General features: G+C 47.2%; 2 long non-coding RNA genes across 2 annotated transcripts in view; one reads left to right on the top strand and one right to left on the bottom strand.

The window, feature by feature from the left end:
* The window catches only part of LOC147379670 (uncharacterized), a 29,527-nt gene that overhangs the window by 8,536 nt on the left and 4,390 nt on the right, over positions 1–16,601 (bottom strand). The window lies entirely within an intron of this gene.
* LOC147379671 (uncharacterized) lies at positions 9,409–13,346 on the top strand. Its single transcript, XR_015162797.1, has 3 exons — positions 9,409–9,554; positions 10,249–10,302; positions 10,579–13,346. It is a non-coding gene; the product is annotated as an uncharacterized LOC147379671 (long non-coding RNA).

The following is a 16,601-nucleotide window of genomic DNA, read 5'->3' on the forward strand; positions in this document are numbered from 1 at the left end:
GTGGACCAGGGCTGCAGCGTGCAGACCATGAATCACCTGGGTCCTCACTGCTTACTGGACAGAGCTGGAATAATGACAATAATAATAGAGATCCAGGGTGCTGTTATTAACGCCCACCTTTCCTCCCAAGGGTGGTATCTCTCCTCCATCCATCTGACAACCCTCGGGGGTGGGGGGGGAGGGAGTTGCTGAGGGCAGAGATTTTGTTGCCCTGTCTTAAATAGGGGGGAAACTAAGGCCAAAGTTATTCTCTGCTGAACCTGGATAGTCCTGAGAAAAGTGCCAGTGTCGTCCTGAGGTCGGGAGAGTCACACAGCCCCACAATTTCTGGCCCTCCTCACTGGCAAGCTCTAGGCTCAGGTTTTTGTTTTCTAGCTCTCACAGTCTTTCCTCTAATCTTTACTTACAACAGACTTAGGGCTAGGGATGATTATTATCCCCATTTCACAGCTGAGGAAACTGAACTTCAGAGAGGTTAGGTAACTTTTCCATGGTCACACAGCAAAGGAGTGGCAGAACCAGGATTTGAAGCTGCTGGATTGTGCCTTCGCAGCCTCCTGTGCCATCCACAGTCAAGAATCCCAGCATCTCCAAGGCTGGCTTCCAAGTCTCTCCTGGCCTTTCTCCATTGTCTTCCCCTCTCGGATTCACGCTATCTCAAGATTAGGGCTCTTCTCAGAGTTCCCTGGAGGACAGCTTTCATTTTCATCTCTGAGCGGCCGTGGAAAAGTAGAGACTCAACACTTTAATTCTGGGGTCTTAGTAATTATCTTGTATCTACCACCCACTCAACTCTACCCACCAGTTATTATAATAACAACAATAATTTAGGGAGGCAATGATGATGATCACAGCATTCACTGATTCCCCACATTGGAGGCTGGACAGAGATAGATACAGTCTCACCCTTTTAAAAATTTCACGATGGTTCTGGATTTGGAAGTCAGGAACATTATATTCTAGTCTTGGTTCTGGCAAGGGTATCAGACCGCATATGGCTGAGTGAGCCCCTAAATCCCTCTGTGCCTTTATTTTCCCCTCAGTAAAATGGGAATAACAGTCTTGCAAGGTGAAGTGCTTTAAGCTTCTTGAGAGAACTTGGTAATAGGACCATTTATTTCTTTTAAGCATCACCACCCCATATTTACCATTTAAAAAAGACCCAGGAGCCTGATGCCTCAGTGATGCATTCATTGTCTTCATGCCCCAATCTCCCACTGCTCTGGCTGCCCAGCCCTTGGGGGAGGGTGCTGGGTCGGGGCTGGGGCAGAGGCTGATCTCTGCGTTGCAGTGGGAGTCTTACTTTTCCAATTCTTATCCTCAATAGCTGCCTCTGCCAAGGCCCTGGAGCTAGAAAAAGCGAGGCTATTGCCTGAGCGCAATAAATGCTTTTATTAGCCCTTTTATTAATGATGGTCGGTATTCGTTGAGAAGCTGGGACAATAGTTATTCCAGTAAAAGGATATTAAGCTCCCGCAGACAGGCCGTGTATATCTAACAAGCTCTGGCCCCCTCCCTCCCCCAACGCGGCTTTATTAGGATGCAGCACACCCCTGGCCTCCTAGCAACTCCAAGAAGAGAGAGGAGGGTTGGGGGAGGAAAGGATAAGCTGGTGTCATTAAACACACAGCCCTTTTCAGAGGTTACGGTAAACCAATCACAGGAAGCTTTTGCTTCCCTCTTGAGAGCTGGGGAGCCTGTGTGATTTTTGCCTTTTTTTTTTTTTTTTTTTTGCTGCCTCTGGTTCTTGGCTATTTTACAGCCAGAGCTGCTAGTGACGAGTTGGTAAAGGAGGAGGACATCCTCGAACCATTTGTTAAATTTGAGACCATTCTCATTCTTTATTTTCAGCCATTTTACATTATTTTTAATTTAACAAACACATTTTTAATACTTACTGTATGTGGCAGTGTTCTGAGTGCTTCTCAAATATTTATTTAATCTTCATAACATCCCTATGAAGCAGGTACTATTATTATTTCTATTTCATAGATGAGGAAATTGAGGCTCAGAGACATGAAGCGACTTGCCCAAGGTCACATAGCTAGTAAGTAACAGAACCAAGTTTGAACCTATACAGTTGTCTCCACTGTACTCCATCTGAAATTGAAATTGAATGTGAAAAGAACTGGAAAGTATTTCTGAAAAAAAGTATTTCAGCAGCTTTATCACTTTTCCAAAAGGAATTAGATATCTTCATATAAGTAATATATAGTAAATTATAGTAACAACCCTGAAATTCAGAATATCTGTGAGTTGAAAGCATCCTTAAAGATCATTTTATCTGATCCTCTGATGAACACAAGAATTCTCTCTGCAACATCCCTCATGTGTGATCCTCCAGCTTTTGCCTGAATTTCTGTAATGACAGGGAACTCATTACCTCATCAGGCAGATTATTCTAGCTTGGCACACTTTTCACTGTTACAAAAGAAAGTTCTTCCTCAGGCCAGACTGAAATTTAGCTCCCTGTTACTTATTCTCATGTAGCTAACTTTATCTTCTAAAACTGGAAAAGGAAAAAAAAAAAGTCTCCAGTTTGTATAGGAGATCAGTCTTAAATCACTTAAAAACAACTTTCATGCCCCCTTAAATCTTTTTCCTCTTTGGGGTTAAACTTCCTTAGTTCTTTTATGATTCTCATTTGTTATAATTTCCAGACTCTCTGTCTTCCTGTGTCCACCCCTCAGATGTTGTCAGTGTTCATCCCAGAGCGGTGTCAGAAGGAAGCACAACACATCAGGTGTGGTCCAGGAGTGCTGAGAGCAGGATCACTTCCTGCTCTCCTTGTATGAACTCTGCCCTCCCGTGATGCAGCCTAAACTCACCTTAGGTGCTCTGAGTGTCACATTATACCCTTGACTCACATTGAACTTTGACTTCCCAGGTGGCTTGGTGGTAAAGAATCCACCTGCCAATGAAGGAGAGGCAGGAGACTCTGGTTTGATCCCTAGTTCAGGAAGATCCCCTGAAGGAGGAAATGGCAACCCACCCTCTCCAGTATCATTGCCTGGGATATCCCATAGACAGAGGAGCCTGGTGGGGTACAGTCCATGGGGTTGCAGGGTCACCCATGACTGAGCATGCACGAATATTGAACTTGCAACCAATGTGTGGCTCTTCTAGCTCCCTCTTCCAAATGCTGAAATTACACTGCTGTGCTGGGTTTTTGTTTTGTTTTGTTTTGAGCGCAAGGGTAGTAAATTTCATCTTGTTAAATTCAGTTCCTTGTCCAATCTATCAAGGTAAACTTGGAACCTTACTCTTTTACCCTATTTAATAGTGATTTTGTATCATCTGAAATTTTGATAAATGTGCTATCTGTGTTCCCATACAAGTTGTCATCAATTATTTTTTTAAGCTGAATAGGAAAATTTCCTAGACTAGGTTTGTGGAGGAAGATGAGGTAAAGCTAGAGTGGTTCCAAAAAGACATTTTCTTTTTGGATTGACAGCAGTTCCTGGTGGTGTGCACTTTCTGGGAATGTGAGTGTCTGGGTAACTGAGTAAAGACTCATCCAGCAGCATCACTTCTGCGTCAGAGCTTGTGACCCATGACGAGGCAGGAAGGCAAATATTGATAACTTGGTTCATAGATCTGATTGCTTCCTATATACTCTCTGCTGACAAGAACTGAGAGTTGAAAGGGAGGATGTTATGAAATAGAAGCAAGGCTCACTGTGAGGAGACAAACAGGACTCCCAGACCAGCTGATTGCTGTAAGCATTGAGATCTCCAGAACTGAAAAAGAAGACATTCTTGGAGCGAAGACAGAGCTAACAACAACAACAAAAAAAGAGCTTTGGCACACTGCATGGAGTTTGAATAAATTTTTCTCAGCTTGAACAGCCTTTCTCCTCTGTCATTCCTCAGAGGTCACACCTAAAAGCCAAAAGAATCAGACTGAGGCCACCTCATTGGGGTTCACAGCAGGGAGGGTCTCTGTTTATGCCAGAGGTGTTGGAAATCAATTTAATGTCAAAGTCCTCCTCCCCAGCCCACTCATACCATGCACCACAGGGGTGTATTTTTAACTGTCTTTCTAATATTCACTCAAATTGTTCTTCTCCTTGCCCATTTTGTCACAGTCTTTTTATTCTCTAGTTCCCACCTCTTCTCCACAGGCTCCACCCTGACCCCCTCAGGAGTCTGGTGGGCTGTGGTGTCCCAGGCACCTGAGTTGGATCCAGCTGTGGGGCTGGAGGTCGGTTTTGGTGCCTGGGGGTAATTATTGGTGCCTGAGACTTATGGGATTTCTAAGACAGTCACTGAAGGAGATCAGCCCTGGGATTTCTTTGGAAGGAATGATGCTAAAACTGAAACTCCAGTACTTTGGCCACCTCATGTGAAGAGTTGACTCATTGGAAAAGACTCTGATGCTGGAAGGGATTGTGGGCAGGAGGAGAAGGGGACGACAGGAGATGAGATGGCTGGATGGCATCACTGACTCGATGGACGTGAGTCTGAGTGAACTCCAGGAGTTGGTGATGGACAGGGAGGCCTGGCGTGCTGCGATTCATGGGGTAACAAGGAGTTGAACACAACTGAGCGACTGAACTGAACTGAACTGAAGACAGTCACGGAGGAGAAATGGGACCAGGCTGCCAAGTCCACATATGGCAAGCCAAGAAAGCCGGCCTGTGAGAGAGCCTGGAGCCAAGGGGGAACCAATGTCAGGGGCAGACAGAGCAGTAGGTGCTGAACTGATGAGCACGCAGGGTTTTTAATGTGTCACTGGTGGCCAAGGCAGAGGCATGCTTCTTGGGGCTAAGGGCCCAGCCTGGCAAAGAACATCCCCAGCTCCATGCCTCCCTACTCCATACTCCAGCTCTGATGCCCATCTCTTTCTTGCTCCCACAATGCACTGGGATGCTATTTTAGTTCATTCAGGCTGCTATAACAAAAACACCACAGACTGGGCAGCTTCAAAAGCAAACACTTATTTCTTATACTTCCAGAGGCTGGGAAGTCCAGGATCGAAGTGCCAACTGATTCAGTGTCTGGTGAGAGCCCATTTCCTAGATCACAGACCATCATTGTCTTACTGTGTCTACCTGACAGAAGGGGTTAGAGAGAGCTCTCTGGGGTCTCTTTATTTTCTTTATAATTTTTTGGCTGCACTGTGCCATGTGGCACGCAGGATCTTGATTCCCTGACCAGGAATTGATCCAAGGACTCTTAACCATTGGACCACCAAGGAAGTCCCTGGGGTCTCTTTTAGAAGGGCATGGATCCCATTCATGAGGGCTCCATCCTTGTGACTCAATCACCTCCCAAAGGCCCCACCTCCTGTTCAGTTCAGTCGCTCAGTCATGTCCGACTCTTTGAGACCCCATGAACTGAAGCACGCCAGGCCTCCCTGTCCATCACCAACTCCTGGAGTCCACCCAAACCCATGTCCATTGAGTCAGTGATGCTATCCAACCATCTCATCCTCTGTCGTCCCCTTCTCCTCATGCCCTCAATCTTTCCCAGCATCTGGGTCTTTTCAAATGAGTCAGCTCTTTGCATCAGGTGGCCAAAGTATTGGAGTTTCAGCTTCAACATCAGTTCCTCCAATGAACACCTAGGACTGATCTCCTTTAGGATGGACTGGTTGGATCTCCTTGCAGTCCAAGGGACTCTCTAGAGTCTTCTCCAACACCACAGTTCAAAAGCATCAATTCTTTGATGCTCAGCTTTCTTTATAGTCCAACTCTCGCATCCATACATGACTACTGGAAAAACCATAGCCTTGACTAGATGGACCTTTGTTGGCAAAGTAATGTCTCTGCTTTTTAATATGCTGTCTAGGTTGGTCATAACTTTCCTTCCAATGAGCAAGCATCTTTTAATTTCATGGCTACAATCACCATCTGCATGACACCACCACATCAGGGATGACACAAGCCTTCAGTCTGTAATCGACTTGAATTGTCCATCTACTGGACTTGATGCACAGGGCCCACTCTCAACTCAGGAGGTGCATCCCTTCCAATCAGAGGGCCTGTAATCAATGTAAGAGATGCTCCTGTTACCAGCTTCAGCTTGCTGGAGTCCCACTAGGTGGACCACTTCCACCTGGCCTCCCTGCTTGGCTAGGTTTCAGGGGGTTGGACACTCACCATTGGGCCCTGTGCCCAGTAAGATCTGAACTCAAAAAGGGGGGTGGCCACCCTCAAGAGGATGGAAACCACTTATCTGTACAGAGTCAACATTTCCATTAATTTAGTAATAGAACCCACCTGCCAATGCAGCAGATGCAAAAGATGCGAGTTCAATCCCTGTGTCAGGAAGATCCCCCAGAGGAGGAAATGACAACACACTCCAGTATTCTTGCCTGGGAAATCCCATGGACAGAGGAGCCTGGAAGACTACAGTCCAGGGGGTCGCAAAAGAGTTGGTTCAGTTAGCTTACTAAAAAATATGATTGTAAACAAAATCTGTTTTTTAGTCATATACCTTAGGGGAATACATAAACCAAACCAACCCCTACAGTTTGTCTGGATTGAGTATTTCACTTTACAATTTATCTTTAAGTCACACTGATCTAGTTAAAGGCCATAGGCATTATTATTATTTTCTGTTATTAGCCAAATTCTTATTTGCTTGTGGTCTGATTCTTTCAGGTATAGGCTTGTGTTAATTTGTAGCGTTGAGTTATTTATGTCATATTACAGTCCATTTCCTATGTGTTTTCCTCTCAAGTTGATCACCAATTCAAAATGAATTAAAACCCTAACCCCAGAAGTGGGACAAAAGGAGTGAAAATGGGACTTGAGAGAACGGAAGGATCATCTCTTGGTATTTTGGCCCAGTTGTCCTAGACCCCAAAGGCAGACAGAAGCACTCAGCTCAAAGGGGAGGGTAATAGGAATATAACAAAGATAAAAACACCAACTCCACCCAAATGACTCAAATGAAGGCGCGTCTTGGAGTCTTTTTGTTTTCCTGAAACTTGAGGCCTGAACCTAGGAGAGCACTGTCCAGCTGCCTGTGCTCGAATGGGAGCTTCATAAATCTCCAAAAAGTGGCTGAGCCTTTCTCTTCTCTCTTTGGCTCTGTTTCCTTCTTTGCTGAGGGTCCTGATTTGTCAGAGTGAAGGGAATTGCATCAGTCAGTTTTGAATCAGACAAAACCAAACCAAATGGACAGCCTTCCTTGGAAATGAAAAAATACTGGTGGGAATTTTTTTTTTTCCACCACCCTGACTTACTAAGCAGCACTAAGTATATTAAAGAAGAGTGGACAGGATTTCAGATATATGAAGGGGAGCAGTAATTTGAACCCTGAGTTGGGTGGGGCTTGGGTAGGAAAGCAAAGGTATGGATTCAGCCTCATGATTCTCCCTCTCCCGCTGCAGATGAGAAGAGGTGAAGAGAGAAGCAGTGCAGGTATGAAGGTGTACATCTGCAGGAATGCCCCTGTACATGCCGCTACAAGGAGTAAACAGAAAAGAGTCCAGGAGAGGAAAAGAAAAGCTGAGTGAAGTTGAACAAGAAAATACTCAGGTCAATAATAGTGATCATAAGAACCATTAGGGGTAAGGGTGATAATAAGAACTATACGCTGTATTCATCCATTCAACATGCATTTGTTCACTGCTGCTCTGGGCATGGCACGTTCTAGGGTCTGAGGATACAGCAGTAAATGAAATTAAGCCACTCCTTTAGGAAGTTCTAGAGTAATACATATCAGGCAGGTAATGTTCCTCATCTCATCTATTGACCCTATGAAGTGGTTACTATTATCCCATCCTACAAATGATAAAACTGAAGCACAAAGAAGCTTTTATAACTTGGCCAAGTCTCACAGCTAAGCCAAAATTTGACCTCAGGTCCCTCTGACTCCAGAGCTCCTAGACTGTGATATGCACCCTCCACTAGTGAATCCCCAGTGAAGCCCCACTGGCCCAGCCTCAGTGGTGAGAACTCATTGGACCGACCACTTTCCCTCCTTGAACTAGATTCTATCCATCCATGGCAAAGAGGGGATGGAGTCACTGATCTCTGAAGTCCCCTCCTGCTTATTTGGAAACATTCTATACTGATATCCTCCCTGCTCCCAAGAGCTTCTCGTGGAGATGGGAGGAGCTAAGTGGATGTTCAAAAAGAGATGACAGCCCAGAGTAATGTTTCCCACACTGGGTTCCAAGGATTTCTTTCCCGGGATTCTGAAGTTTTCTCTGAGAATTTGATGTTTGTGAAACAGATTCCTTGAGAGCCCTCAGTTCCAGAGAGGAGCAGTCCTGGAGTTGCCCTCTGACCAGCAGAGAAGGGAGAATGATGGGGTGGAAGGAAGAAGGGTCTGCTGGACCTCAGGAAACAGCCTGTCTGGGCAGTTACCTTTCTTCCTGGAGGTACAGGACTGGGGCAGTCCCAGCATAGCCCCTCCCCTTCCCCTGCCTTCTTCTTTAAATACCTGCAAGTCATGGGGGAGAGTGGCTCAAGACAGAGCGGTTATATGTATATTTAAAGCTGTTTCACAGCAGAAACCAACACAACATTATAAAGCAATTATCCTCCAATTAAAAAAAGACTCTCTCTCTAAAAAATACCAGCAAGTCCATATGCCCGCTGAAGCTGGGAGAGGTGAAAGGCAGTGGGGGAATGTGTGGGGAGTGCCCAAGGTGGTTCAGGGTGCACCCAGAACTTCGAGGGTCAGGCTAGAGCATTTGAGGGAGGAGGGACATGCTGCCAAATGGTCATGGGTGCCCAAACAAGGCGGGACAGGTCCCAGATATTCCCCTTAACCCCGACTCACCTCACCTGGCTGGTTAACTGTTCTAATGTGGAAAGTGAGGCTAGAGTGTGAGCCCAGCTTGCCCACGAGCTAAATGCAGCCCAGGTCCCCCTGATAAGCTTAGTCAACTTATTAAATTACACAGGAAAAATAGAGATGGAATATTAATTCCACACACCTCTCTCCTCTGCCTGGGGAACCTGCCTTCTCTGGGTTTCACTTTTCAAAGCCTGAAATAGATATGGAGATTTTGTGCTTAATTAAAGGAGAAGGGTGCTCACTTCAAGCCTTTTCAAAATCATTTTGGTTCTGAGCTCAGTGGAGCCAGTGAAGACCCAGTCACCACCTGGCAGGAAAGGTGTTAACTTGGAGTCTCCGGTCAATTCTAGACATCAGATTCAGAAACAAAGAGAATTAATTTCGGAGTCCCCCTTGGCCGGCCCCTCCCAGCCAGTAAGCCGAGAGCCTCTGTATTGACTTGCTAGGTATTAAAAAGTTAAGTCTGCTAGGTCACCTGCAACGCAGAATGCCAGGTGCCAGAGCCTGCCCCACCGGGCAGGATTATCTTATCAGCCAGGCTGATAACACTCAGGAAAGCCTGGCCATAAGGAGCAAATATTTATAAGCCCAACACCTTTCAGTCCGTAACAGATTAGGCACAGGATGGCAGCAAGAGCAGGGGGCTGAGTTAGCAATCAGCTCTGGCCTTCGGAGCCGGGTTCCTGATCAGAACCTTCCTGTGCATGTTCGGCTCTCGAAGAAGGCATATGAGTGCTGAACCGTGTAGGAGGCGCTTTCCCACCTATTCCCTCACCAGACCCTCATGACAGCCTGGTGAGAGAGTTATTGTGTTACTCCCATTTTACAGTAAGAGACTAAGGTACAGAGAGGTTCACTGATTCGCACTTTCACATTGCTAGCAAGTGGGACTTAAACTAGGTTTTCTGGTTCCAGAACTTGTTTGTTTTCTAAGCTGCAGCAGTGGCCTTGACTGCTTCTCACTTGGCCATGCTTTAAATTCACAGCTCCCCAAGGAGCCCCCTGTGCCCCTCGGTTCCCTGGTCACAAGCTCCTCTCACTTGGCAGATGAGGCCAACCAGAATCTGATAAAGAGGGAAAAGGAGATAGTGAACCCATGGGAACAGTCACTAAAATAGCCCTGGCCCCAAAACACACACATCCCTGTGGGCTCTCCGAGGGCTTGGAATTCATTCCTTTGGGTCTCCTGGTCTTTTCTGTTTATTCATTCTCCCTGGGAGAGGTGATTAAATGATTAGATGCAAATGAATTAGAATGAGAGGTCATCTGTGGTGTCAGAGGAGGTGTCACTGATTGGAGGGGTCACTGGTTCCCTCTGTGCTAGTGTGGAGGGAGGCTGGGGGGAACCTAGAGGAAGCCCCCTCCCTCTGGGTCTTGGGTTTCTTCTCCACCAAAGGAGACTAAATGATCTTAGACATCCTTACTTCCTGAACCTCAGAAAAATCTCTTGGGACGAGGAGCTCCATAACCCTTCTCTTTTCATCCTCAGCCAGGAGAGCAGGAGTATTCTGAGGAAACAACTTCTAAACTGACTGCAGAAGAGGTGAGTAGCTGGGGTCAGGAAGCAGCCCGTGCAGAGGCCTGGAGGTAAGTGCCAGCATGCGTGTCTGAGCAACTGTGGTCCCAAAGCTTAGGTTACAAGAGGTTGAGAAATAAGGCTCAGAGATAAGCAGGAGCCAGATTACAAAAAGTCTTGTAAGACCATGTTAAGGTGTGTGGGCTTTATCCTAAGAGCAATAGGGAGCCAGAAAGGAGTTAAAGCAAAGAAGTGGCATGACAGTAGGTGTGTTTTAATACTTTCCCTCTGTTTGTTTCCAAGGCAAACCATTCAATATCACAGTAATCCAAGTCTATGCCCCAACCAGTAATGCTGAAGAAACTGAAGTTGAACAGTTCTATGAAGACCTACAAGACCTTTTAGAACTAGCACCCAAAAAAGATGTCCTTTTCATTATAGGGGACTGGAATGCAAAAGTAGGAAGTCAAGAAACACCTGGAGTAACAGGCCAATTTGGCCTTGGAATACAGAACAAAGCAGGGCAAAGACTAATAGAGTTTTGCCAAGAAAATGCACTGGTCATAGCAAACACCCTCTTCCAACAACACAAGAGAAGACTCTACACATGGACATCACCAGATGGTCAACACCGAAATCAGATTGATTATATTCTTTGCAGCCAAAGATGGAGAAGCTCTATAGAGTCAACAAAAACAAGATCAGGAGCTGACTGTGGCTCAGATCATGAACTCCTTATTACCAAATTCAGACTTAAATTGGAGAAAGTAGGGAAAACCACTAGACCATTCAGGTATGACCTAAATCAAATCCCGTATGATTATACAGTAGAAGTGAGAAATAGATTTAAGGGCCTAGATCTGATAGATAGAGTGCCTGATGAACTATGGACGGAGGCTCGTCACATTGTACAGGAGACAGGTATCAAGGCCATCCCCATGGAAAAGAACTGCAAAAAAGCAAAATGGCTGTCTGGGGAGGCCTTACAAATAGCTGTGAAAAGAAGAGAAGCAAAAAGCAAAGGAGAAAAGGAAAGATATAAGCATCTGGATGCAGAGTTCCAAAGAATAGCAAGAAGAGATAAGAAAGCCTTCTTCAGTGATCAGTGCAAAGAAGTAGAGGAAAACAACAGAATGGGAAAGACTAGAGATCTCTTCAAGAAAATTAGAGATACCAAGGGAACATTTCATGCAAAGATGGGCTCAATAAAGGACAGAAATGGTATGGACCTAACAGAAGCAGAAGATATTAAGAAGAGGTGGCAAGAATACACAGAAGAACTGTACAAAAAAGATCTTCATGACCCAGATAATCACGATGGTGTGATCACTGACCTAGAGCCAGATATCCTGGAATGTGAAGTCAAGTGGGCCTTAGAAAGCATCACTACGAACAAAGCTAGTGGAGGTGATGGCATTCCAGTTGAGCTCTTTCAAATCCTGAAAGATGATGCTGTGAAAGTGCTGCACTCAATATGCCAGCAAATTTGGAAAACTCAGCAGTGGCCACAGGACTGGAAAAGGTCAGTTTTCACTCCAATCCCAAAGAAAGGCAATGCCAAAGAATGCTCAAACTACCACACAATTGCACTCATCTCACACACTAGTAAAGTAATGCTCAAAATTCTCCAAGCCAGGCTTCAGCAATACATGAACCGTGAACTTCCTGATGTTCAAGCTGGTTTTAGAAAAGGCAGAGGAACCAGAGATCAAATTGCCAACATCCGCTTGATCATGGAAACAGCAAGAGAGTTCCAGAAAAACATCTATTTCTGCTTTATTGACTATGCCAAAGCCTTTGACTGTGTGGATCACAATAAACTGTGGAAAATTCTGAAAGAGATGGGAAATACCAGACCACCTGACCTGCCTCTTGAGAAATCTGTATGCAGGTCAGGAAGCAACAGTTAGAACTGGACATGGAACAAAGACTGGTTCCAAATAGGAAAAGGAGTACGTCAAGGCTGTATATTGTCAGCTTATTTAACTTATATACAGAGTACATCATGAGAAATGTTGGGCTGGAAGAAACACAAGCTGGAATCAAGATTGCTGGGAGAAATATCAATCACCTCAGATATGCAGATGATACCACCCTTATGGCAGAAAGTGAAGAGGAACTAAAAAGCCTCTTGATGAAAGTGAAAGAGGAGAGTGAAAAAGTTGCCTTAAAGCTCAACATTCAGAAAACGAAGATCATGGCATCTGGTCCCATCACTTCATGGCAAATAGATGGGGAAACAGTGGAAACAGTGTCAGACTTTATTTTTTTGGGCTCCAAAATCACTGCAGATGGTGATCACAGCCATGAAATTAAAAGACGCTTACTCCTTGGAAGGAAAGTTATGACCAACCTAGGTAGCATATTCAAAAGCAGAGACATTACTTTGCCAACAAAGGTTCGTCTAGTCAAGGGTATGGTTTTTCCTGTGATCATGTATGGATGTGAGAGTTGGACTGTGAAGAAGGCTGAGCGCCGAAGAATTGATGCTTTTGAACTGTGGTGTTGGAGAAGACTCTTGAGAGTCCCTTGGACTGCTAGGAGATCCAACCAGTCCATTCTGAAGGAGATCAGCTCTGGGATTTCTTTGGAAGGAATGATGCTGAAACTGAAACTCCAGTACTTTGGCCACCTCATGTGAAGAGTTGACTCATTGGAAAAGACTCTGATGCTGGGAGGGATTGGGGGCAGGAGAAGAAGGGGACGACAGAGGATGAGATGGCTGGATGGCATCACTGACTCGATGGATGTGAGTCTGAGTGAACTCCAGGAGTTGGTGATGGACAGGGAGGCCTGGCATGCTGCAATTCATGGGGTCACAGAGAGTCGGCGACGACTGAGCGACTGAACTGAACTGAACTAAACACATGTGGAGACTAGATTGGAGGGTGGGGAACAGAAGAAGGTGATGGGAAGAGGAAGGGCAGTGGGAGAGAGACCCCACCTGAACTTCTTTCTGCTTCCCAGCCCCTTCCTCTGACCTAGGTTGGCCTGGTTATGATACCTGTATTTGCAAGAGTAATACTACTGGGCTTCCCAGGTGGCTCAGACAGTAAAGAATCTGCCTGCAATGCGGGAGACCCCAGTTTGATTCCTGATTTGGGAGGATCCCCTGGAGAAGGGAATGGCAACCCACTCCAGTATTCTTGCCTGGAGAATCCCCTGGACAGAGGAGGCTGGTGAGTTACAGTCCATCGACTTGCAAGGAGTCAGACATGACTGAGTGATAAACACTTTCATTTTTTCACCATTTATAGTTGCTTCCTTTGTGCCAGGCACTGTGTGGGGTGCTGTCTGTGCTTTGTCTCATTTATGCCTCACAGTAACCCTACCAGGTAGGAATGCTTACCACCTGGAATTCATAGATGAGAAAACTTGGGTCAGAGAGGCCAGGTGTCTTGCCCTGGATCACACGGCTGGTAAGTTGCAGCAGCACTACACAGGCAGAGATGTGGCTCATTGTTTTTAACCATGGGTGTCCTGCCCCATGAGATACCACCCCCATGGTTAGCCTGCACTTTCAGGGCAGGATGGATCTCTGTTGGCCAGCTTCCTGCAGCAGAGGAGAATTGGAGCAGAGGTCGTAGTTAGCACAGATGTGATTTGCCGTGGGTCCCCTTTAAACAAGCTGTGTGGTGTATCTGGAGAGGGTGTGAGGTCTTTGGAGCATTTGGGATCCCATGGCTGGTCCGCCTTTTGGGTCAGAGGAGAAACAGAGCTGGGCCTGGGGCAGGCTGTGATGCTGCAACCCTCTTCTCCATCCACCTCTCACATGAAGGAGCCTCTCAGAAGCTTTGGGGCTTCAGAAACCACTTCCCAATCCAGAGGGGAGCCAAGAAGTCACACTTCGCAGAAGCTAGAGAATGCAGAGGGAGAATGGCTATTACTTCTTTCCCATGCTGCCTTTTCTAGAGGGGAATAGGACCCCAGGTCTGGGTCAGGGAGCTCTGAAGGGCACCCCAAGGTGGTTAGCACAGGGGCAGTGCTCCCAAAGGCCAAGTAGAGTAGCAGGGTAGACTGACATCTCTGATTTGATTCCCCCAAAGTCACTGGAGACCCCCAGTGAAATTCACCCACTTCTATCCCATGATACAGAACAAAGAGGTTACTTTGCTGAGAGCCAGGAGTGCAGGCTTCTGTGCTGGGCCCTGCCACATCGGGCTGGGCAACCTTGGAAAGGTCCCTCTCCTACTCCTTTTCCCTCACCGGATGGGGTGAGCCCTAAATGCCCCCTCTCCCAGCCCTGGAGTCCAAGTCTCCAGGTTCTGGATGAGCCTGTGGTCCAAGCTGGCTGGCTTCACAGCCCTCTGCAGTCATGGGGGCCCATCCTCTCTCCCAGGGCCACCCTGGAGCCAGGCTAGAGGGCAGGCCAGCGGTTCTGCTCCTGCCCCACCCCCCCAATTCCCCACTTCCCCACTCCCCCACTGCCCCCTTACTCTAGGAGGACACCAGCCCTTTTGGGTTTGCTCTGTCAGTTGGATAGGGCTGGCTTGCACCTGCAGAAGGGCACTCTAGTTTATTTTGCATCATTTTGCATTACCTGGCTCCTGGGCCTCCAGCTTGACATGCAGATTTATGTAAAAGAGACCCGACATGCAAATGAGCCAGGCCTGCCACTTGTTTTAGTAACAGGCAGGGCTGCATCACTGGCTCCTCTGGCCCAGCTGTTCTCCCCACGGCCCATGGATCTCTCAGGCCGAGGTCCGTCTCCCTGCTGCGCTGCCTCTGCTCTGCTCTGCTCAGAGCTCAGGCCAGCTGGGAAGTCAACTTGACAGCGAGGTTAGAAAGAAGAAAGCTCCAACCCTGCTTCCCCAAGGAGTTTCTGGCTGTGACCTGTTAGAAGACAGCGGAGAGATACAGACAAACACCCACAACCGACCAGAGAGAAAGAGGCCAGCTGAGAGAAAGGTGCACAGGGATTCAGAGGGGCCAGGAAACAGGGCTGCACGTAAAACAAGCATGAACCGAGAGGGACAGGCAGATGGACAAAGAGCAGGCAAAGCACAAAGTCAGAGACGGGGAGGAGCAAAAAAAAAAAAAAGCCGGCAGAGACAAGAGACAGGAGAGATGGGGACACAGGAGGGGGTTGCTGATGGAGGGGGCGGACACCAAGAAAGGAACAGATTTCAGAGCTGCTGTGGAGGAAGAATAAGGATATAGCAACAGCCGGGCTGTAGGGAAGAAAAGTGAGGGAGGAGTTGGCGATGATGACAGCTTGACGTTGGGGAGTGGGGAAAAGGAGTCACAGGCGGAAGTGACGGGGGAGAGCCGTGGTGAGAGACAGGGGAGCCACCCTGTGAGGAGTCCTGACAGCAACTTGGCTGCCACAGGCAGGAGCCCTGCCACCACCTCGTAAACCGATTCCTATCTGCCTAGCTGTATGTGGGCTTCCATGCTAGCTCAGTAATCAAGAATCCACCTGCCAATGCAGGAGATGAGGGTTCCATCCCTGGGTTGGGAAGATCCCCTGGAGAAGGAGATGGCAACCCACTCCAGTATTCTTGCCTGGAGAATCCCATGGACAGAGGAGCCTGGCGGGCTACAGTCCATGCAGTCTCAAAGGAGTCAGACTAAACAACAACAGCTATTAATACATATATACCTACATATCTATAGAGCACACTTATAAAGCATACAGATATGCAGTGGGTAGAAGAAAACATTCTACAGCCACAAGGCTCTAGAGAGGGAGCTCGAGGGGTTGTCCAGTGTGGCAGTAGCCGCTGTGTGTCTGTCCTCACAGGACCTAGGGAGAATTCACCGCTGGTCACCCCAACCTTCTGGCTGGAGAGCAGCCAACAAGCTGGGTCCAGGCTGTTCCTTGCTCACCTGTCCCAGCCAGCTTCCCACTTCCTGTCCCCTGAATGCTCTCGATTTGAGCAAGAAAGTAAGCAAGCAAACAAATTAAAACACAAAAAGGGAACCTATCGTGCTCCCACAACCTCTTCTGTAGGGAAATTGACATTGTGGGAGGAGGGAGTGGGCAGAGGCCCTGGGTCGGTGGTCTTGGAACTCTGGCAGGGTGGGAATACTCCCTGGGCTTTTGGATAATCTCCACCTCTGCACTCCGCCCCCACGAGAGCTCCAGGGAGGGGACAGAGGAGGCATTTCTTAAAACCTGAGGTGTCGACACTGAAGGTGTCCTCAGAACCCCTCCAGCCCAACTTCATCATTTCGTGGAAGAGGGCACTGTGGCCCAGAAAGTTCCAGCAGCCTGGTTAGTGTGTAGTCCCATAGTGTGGGGTTGGGCTAACGGACATTTTTTGTTAAACAACACTTGTTCCCTCCAGATGGTCCCCTTGGCACTAACTGACCTTGCCCTCTAT

This window comes from Bos grunniens, chromosome 1 (assembly GCF_055505025.1).
Source record: "Bos grunniens cultivar Pamir isolate PY7600 chromosome 1, Bosgru_T2T1.0, whole genome shotgun sequence".
In the NCBI taxonomy this organism is placed as follows: Eukaryota; Metazoa; Chordata; class Mammalia; order Artiodactyla; family Bovidae; genus Bos; species Bos grunniens.